General features: G+C 38.8%; 1 long non-coding RNA gene across 1 annotated transcript; it reads right to left on the reverse strand.

Moving 5' to 3' along the window:
• Positions 1-3,192: 3,192 nt before the first annotated feature.
• Positions 3,193-6,219, reverse strand: LOC116960126. The gene is made up of 3 exons (XR_004406214.2): positions 6,195-6,219; positions 3,711-3,840; positions 3,193-3,368 (listed from the first exon to the last, which is right to left on the reverse strand). It is a non-coding gene; the product is annotated as an uncharacterized LOC116960126 (long non-coding RNA).
• Positions 6,220-6,862: the final 643 nt, after the last annotated feature.

A 6,862-nucleotide genomic window follows, 5' to 3' on the forward strand; every position in this document is an offset into this window, starting at 1 on the left:
CGAAACTTCCAAAATGTAGAATCACAGTCTGCCTAAAATTTTATCTGCTTATGCTTTTCCCCTGCTTTTTGAAAAATAAATTCTTCAAATACACAGCAGAGCAGATGTGCATATTTGAAAAAGTGAACAATAAATACGTGTGCAATATTAGCTTCAAATATTTGTTGGATTTTTCTTCTACAGAACCATGATTTACAATCTGCCACTAATTTAATAGCTAGCTGGAGAAAAGCATCAAGAGAAATAGCACTATCTTTGTTTAGGTAGAAGTAATCAATTCTAAATCTTGGCACTGCTGATAAATTGATATTTAGACTGCATTTATTGTATGAAAACATCAAAACATTTAGGTTTGTTCGAACCAGAGGAATAATGTGTGTATTTTAGATGAGACACACTATTTGCCTAAAAATTAATATGTTGCATGAAAGGGAAAACTGATCATCTCTTAGAACTAAGATTTTCAAACTTTTTCTTGCCAAGTACTGCCATCAGCAGCAGTGGTGACAGCAGCCTCAGCCTGCAGTTCTACATAGGCTCACATGTCACAGTGCAGACACTTGCGTAGCACTTCTGGTATGTGGATTGCAACTTGGGAATGCCTGTATTGGAGCTCTTAAGCCATTTAAATACAGCTGTGCTAATAAATAAATTATCTGATTTAAAGACTACAGTTTCATTTTACCTCTCTTTAGGAGGTTTTATATTTTCTGTATTTAGTTTCTCCAGTTCTTCCTACCAGTTAAATGTTACTTATACTGTCCCTCAGTTTTTCGATGAAATACTTTAGACTTAGGAACCATGTGGGATTTCAGGGTCTCCCTGTTTCATGTTTTAAAGATAATTCAGTGACCTGTATGGTCAGAGGTAAGCCTCCACTTTGCAAGAGGATCTTTGTCAACTGCCATATAGTTCACTCTGTTCAATAAGCTGAACAATAAAGTCCATTTCTTTTTCTGCTTACCCGTGTTACAGACTGTCACAGACTATCAGTCCCTGAGCAGCATTGCATTACAATTCAGTAAAGCTCATACAACCAATGTGCAAGACTTCATCAGAAAGCAAAATGCTAGTCTGAGAGGATAATATCTATGAGGCATTCTTTTAATAAGGACCATTTTTAAATGTTAAGAATGACTTGTTTTAATTGAAGGAGAGGAAAGGAACTTCTACCAAGAGTCAAAGAGATTCCCCCAGAGCTCTCCGAAGTCTTCAAATTGTCTTGTATAGAAATGCCTGATAATTAGAAATTAACAAAGGTTATGAAAAATTTCCAACCATCTTACTGTAAATTTCATCTGATGAGATTGTTCTCTTATGCAGTTAAAAATTTGGCTTTAGTTTAAAGTAAGATACCTGACCATCCTATTTACTGAAGGCAAATCATGAAACTCATTTTACAGACTCAACTTTTGCTGGGTTTGTGTAAGCAGGGATGCAGAACAATTACCATTCAAACCATTCTTTTCAATCTACTATACAATATCCACCTGTTCTGTCAGACAGCAGGAATGTATGCCACAAATACAGACTACTGCCGTGACAGCAGCAGGTGTATGGCAGCAACAACTAATCAAATCAGCTGAATCGGAGGTGTGAATCACATTGCACTTCTGTGCAATGAAAACGAGCAGAAAGGAGAGAACTAAATGATTGTGAATTTTTGTTTTGTTTTATTTTTAAGAACTTGCTTTAAATTATAGGCAATACAACTGGTAAGTAGAAGGAAAAAATAATGAGGAATTGAAAGGAAAATGACATTTCATCCTTGCTGCAAAGGACAGGCAGGGTGAGATAGGTATAGGAGACACCCATTGTAATCATGCTGAAAAAGAAAAGCATAGGTTCTGATTTTCCTAAAGAAGCAAATGCAAAAGAACTCTTGTCTGTACCATATGACTCATGATGCTTCTTTACTAGGCTTAAAGAGAATTGAACTTGAGTAATAGCACCATTAGAGCTCTTTACCAGGAGCTAGTTCCTGTGGTTTCACTGGGTCCAGCTGCTGATGACTCACAGAGGAAGTGGCAGAGATTAGGTGCACAGGGGAAAAATCAGAAGAGCTCAGAAATAAAGCAAATCAACCAAGCATTACCTTTTGTGCACAACAGAACAATGGCTTAACAACTGAGGTTCAAAATGATCCGTCTTATTCCCCTCATTTTTGCTATTCCTGTTGGAAAGACCACCAGGAAACATGTGAACCACTGTGGAATACACACTGTAATCCATGGAACATCTCAATTAATATTCCCTCTTGACTACAGCTAGAACAATACATAGCATCAAGCAGTTTAATCTCCGGCAATAATGCCTTTTGTAAGATCAAGAGGTCTTTCCCTCAAATTAAGGTTTAAGTGAGGATTTTGAAAATTGGTTAGGTATTCTGCATAATGTGTAGTGGTAGCTACAGGTTCCATAAGTAGTAGCTAGGTAAAATGCATAGACATAGGCTGGTTGTCATTAGAAATGTTGTTATTATTAATTTCTCCTTTGCAAAATTGACATTGGGTTCCCTATAGAAAAGAGTTAATCCTCCAACAGGCTATTATGAGCAAATATATCCAAGCTTCTATAAAATTTAAAACACTGCCTCTAATATTCAGGTTTGTGCTACAAAGAAAGTATGTCCCCCAAAAGTTAAAATATCTAACTTAAAAGGGAAGATACAGGGTAGAACATTCTGGATCTTATTTAAATTACAAATGTACAGTAGTAGTGCTGCTATTGGCTCACATCACTACAGTCTTGGACACATAGCTCAGGGCATCTTTTCTTCATGAAAATTGCAAACAGTTTAGGCTCTAAACTCCTTGGGGAAGAGTCCTATCTGAGTTGCTATCGATTGATAAAGTAGCTTATTACAAAAACATAAGACTATTTTGACTAGATTATACCATTTCTTTAAAAAATATTTGAAAAGGTTGATGTACTAACAGCACCCTTGGAAAAAATTATTGCAAATTTTTCTAGATTAGCGGTTTATCCTTGTTTTTAAAAATAAATTGGAATAGACAATTTAACCTGCCTTCGACTTTCTATTTCCCATAAGAATTTCAGAGGTAAGATCAGTTAATGATTATACACAGAGATGCATTTTATAAACATTTGCTTCAGTGATTAATGTAAAACGATTCACAACCATCTCTTTAGAATATTAAGTAATGCACTTTACTTTGCATGTTTACCATCAGCTGGCTCTTCAAACCCCCACAAGGTGACTGTGTGACACGGGTACATGGTCTCCGCAACACAGACGAAGATTTGAAAAGGCCCTCGCTACTCTCATCTTCAGTTCTTCTTCAGCTTAAGCAATAAGCACTTTGAAAAATATTGCCAATAAGAAAGGTGCTTCTGCTGGTGTTATCCTTTAAGGAAAATCAAACATGAATTTAGTTCACGGCTTCTGTGCTCCCCAAATGCCACGGCTGCATTATCTACAGCAAGCAATAGACTACATTTAAGATAATAAAGCTTGTTTATTTATAAGAAAATTTATGATAGCCAGTGAGGGACTGTGGTGCTGTGGGTGGCCAGGGTGTGTGTAGGGTGCTGTCACAGCTGTCCCAGGCGGTGACCTGGAGCACTGTGGGCTTTGGGGAAAGCTGCACCAGCTGTCTTGAAAAGCATGATATTCCTCTTCCCTGCATGCAGCCACATGGTCTTCATGCACTCAGAAGCACATGGATGGAGCAGGTCAGTTCACTTACCTTCCTCTCTTAAAAGTCAGTTATTTTATGTTTAAATATTTTCATTCATCTCATCCGCATTGACTCTTTGGCACATATGTGAAGATGAAAGGGATGAAACCTTATTCCTAGCAATGCCATAAATATGATTCTGGAGGAAAAAAAAAAAAGTGAAATGCAGTTAATACACATTAGAAATTGTTTATTTGATACTGTTATACTATTCCTTTAAGATATGCTAATATGAACTGGCTGTCAATACAACATCACTTAGTTGGTTTTCATCTGGACCTTAGAGCACAACAAAATTATTAGTACATAAATCTCTACTAATTTACTCTAGATTATGATTCTTTCATCAACATGCACATATAAATTATACCATTAATCATAATAATTTCTTTCAGTATTCATGTGGATGTAATATGTAATTTCTTGGGAATCCCACTGTAATTTAGCATGAATTAATGTCCACTTATTGGAAAGCACTACCTACATTGATATTTCTAGGGGAAAAAGCCAACAACCGTGATGCATCTTAAACTACAGCATAAATGACCAGGGTGCTGGTAAACAACCACCAAAGGAGTGTCACTGCAGGTAAAGGAAAGTTATCTTAAAGGCAGTTTGTTTCAACACTCATTAGGCCAGATGGCAGCCTGTCTTATAGGAGCACATAATGCACGTGTGAGGGAATAGGGGGGACTTCTCTCTCCTTCACCCTGCCCTGGGGAAGAATGGTGTGAATACACAGACTGATGGGAGAGCCGAAGCAGAGGGGCATCACTAGACACTGGAGAAGGCAGTGCAAAGCCATCTGCTGCACCTTTTTGACAGAGCAGGAGCAATAATAGCTATATCAGTCTTAACAGGTAACACCTTCTAATTGGCCTCAACAATAAATTTCTCTGAGAGAAGCAGCAGTATTCATCCACTTTTCTGCAGACTGTATTTTAGCAATGGATTATACTCTTGGAGGTGGCTGGCCCATAGATTGAGCCGGTCAAGGACCCATGGATGGGCTGCTTTGGCCTCAGTTTCCCCCACCTAAGAAATGCAGCTGCCTCCTTGAGAAGTGCTATGCCCTTTCTGGAGGTGAAGTAGGATATTACTTAATCTAGCTATCAAATATATAAATGGAACATACATATATACATATGCATGCTTCATAAGTGAGACAGTGAGGGGGAAAAAAAGGAACTTCTGACTATAACAAAAGATTCATTAGGAAAAATGAACTAATCAGTGCTCTCCAAGGAGAAATTCATTCTGTTTAGGAGGCCGTACCCTCTGCTGCTGCACATACTTAATATAATTTATATTATTATTTAAATCACTGCGTAAATTTTAGATACTTTCAAAAATCAAGTTAATGGACCATACTTTACTGCTTAGCATCATTTATATCAAGAATTAGTGGCTGTGGAGATAATATATGTGAATACAGAGGAGAAAACACAAACAAGCAAATATCATAAAACTCATCTGCAGCATGGGCTTAAAACACAACAGCAGAAATGAGCCCTTGGAAGAGTTGCGTGTTGCATGGTACAGGCTTTCCTTTAAGCTGTGTGCACTCCTGTGTTTAAATACAAGGTATCCTTGAAAACATTTACCACCACATAGTGGGCACATCCTTGCACCAAACTCTTGTGGCAGAATGTTTCTTCCACTGGGAAATGTCTCCCTCTCCTCAGTTTGGATACAAAGGAAGGCAAGAATACAGCATGGTTTTCCCATAGCTGTCAGAGGAAGCGGAGATAGCAAATTAAGGAATTCTTGGGGAGAACACAGGCACCTATAAAAACTGCTTAGGAGCTGAAGAAAGGGGCTGAGATGCTTTAAACAGACACAGCCTAGAAACAAAGAGAGAAGGAAATAGAGGAAGATGATAAGAACCTGGAAAAGAGACGGTTCTGGCAGCTGAGATAAATCCAGGGCCTTCTGCTGTGGGCTCATTAAAAAACTGAATATCTTCCCTAAAAATGTCTTACCTGTACCAGGCAATGAAACAGCTGTGCATCATTGCTTCCTTCAGGTTAGGCACGCTGTATTTCATTCCTCTGCATGCTTGCAGCAGAGAAAATTTGACAGGGAGCCCAGTTTCTGAAGGTTTGACACAAAGTCTTTCACAGCCCCAGATTCCTGTCAACGTTGTGCTGAAGCTCATGTCACCAAAGGGATCGTGCTGCCATGGGAGAGTGGCACAGAGACGGGACAGCCTGGCGAGTTGCAGCAGCCACGGGGGAGGAGAGTGACAGATCTGGGGAGGTGGGCAGTGTGTGGGCAGCAAGCACGAGTGGGACATGGGTAGTGCAGAGGGCCAGTGTTAGCACTTCTCATTTCACTTCACTTCTCTAACTTATTTTATGACGCTCCTGAAAATCATAAATATAGGTAAAGAGAGTGATATAGCCCTTGGAGTGGAAAAAAATGACACATAGCTGAGTTGGAGAGATCTGGGAGGCAGAATCTGGAAGAGGAAGGTCAAAGCAGGGACGGTACCTCTTGTTGCACTGGAGAAAGTGTCACTTATCCCATCACTGAGGAGTCAGTCTCTGTGGGAAGGGTAGAAGTTTTCTTCAGATTTGAGCATTACTTTTGGATTAATTCATCTTGTACAATTCAAGTAAACATGGTCTTCTGATAGAAAAACAGTTTGGAACTGATAATGCTTTGCTTTTGCATCTCATGACTCAGGCCTAAATTCACCCACATTTCACATTCCCTCATTTGCTGTCTGCTTTCTTCCCACCTGACTTGTAAACTTTGCTGCTCAGTAAAAGTTATGAAGTTTTTCCACCTCGTGAATGAAACTCCAGGCGTAGATCCTTTGCTGCTGTCAAAGTGCAAAGATGGATAAAAAAGTAAGCTTTTATTAACAAAGAAAAACTTGGGCCTCTTACAGCAAGCCCTGACAAAATAACTGTAGTCAAAATCTAATTTTAAACACAGAGAGCAAAATGCGTAAACCACATATCACTACCTCCTCTTTGCACTGGCTAAACATTTTCTCTGCTGAGGGGACAGTGAGAAAAGCTGTTTTATCTGTGTCCTAACTTACTCCTACTTAAGGTTTGTTTCTTTGGGAAATACAAATCACGTTTTATAAAGCTGTGTTTTACCTTGCAGTTTGGAACACATAAAGTCACTTAATTCCTGAATGTGATGTG

The sequence above is a fragment of the Tyto alba genome, unplaced genomic scaffold (genome assembly GCF_018691265.1).
Source record: "Tyto alba isolate M040663 unplaced genomic scaffold, T.alba_DEE_v4.0 Super-Scaffold_10, whole genome shotgun sequence".
In the NCBI taxonomy this organism is placed as follows: domain Eukaryota; kingdom Metazoa; phylum Chordata; class Aves; order Strigiformes; family Tytonidae; genus Tyto; species Tyto alba.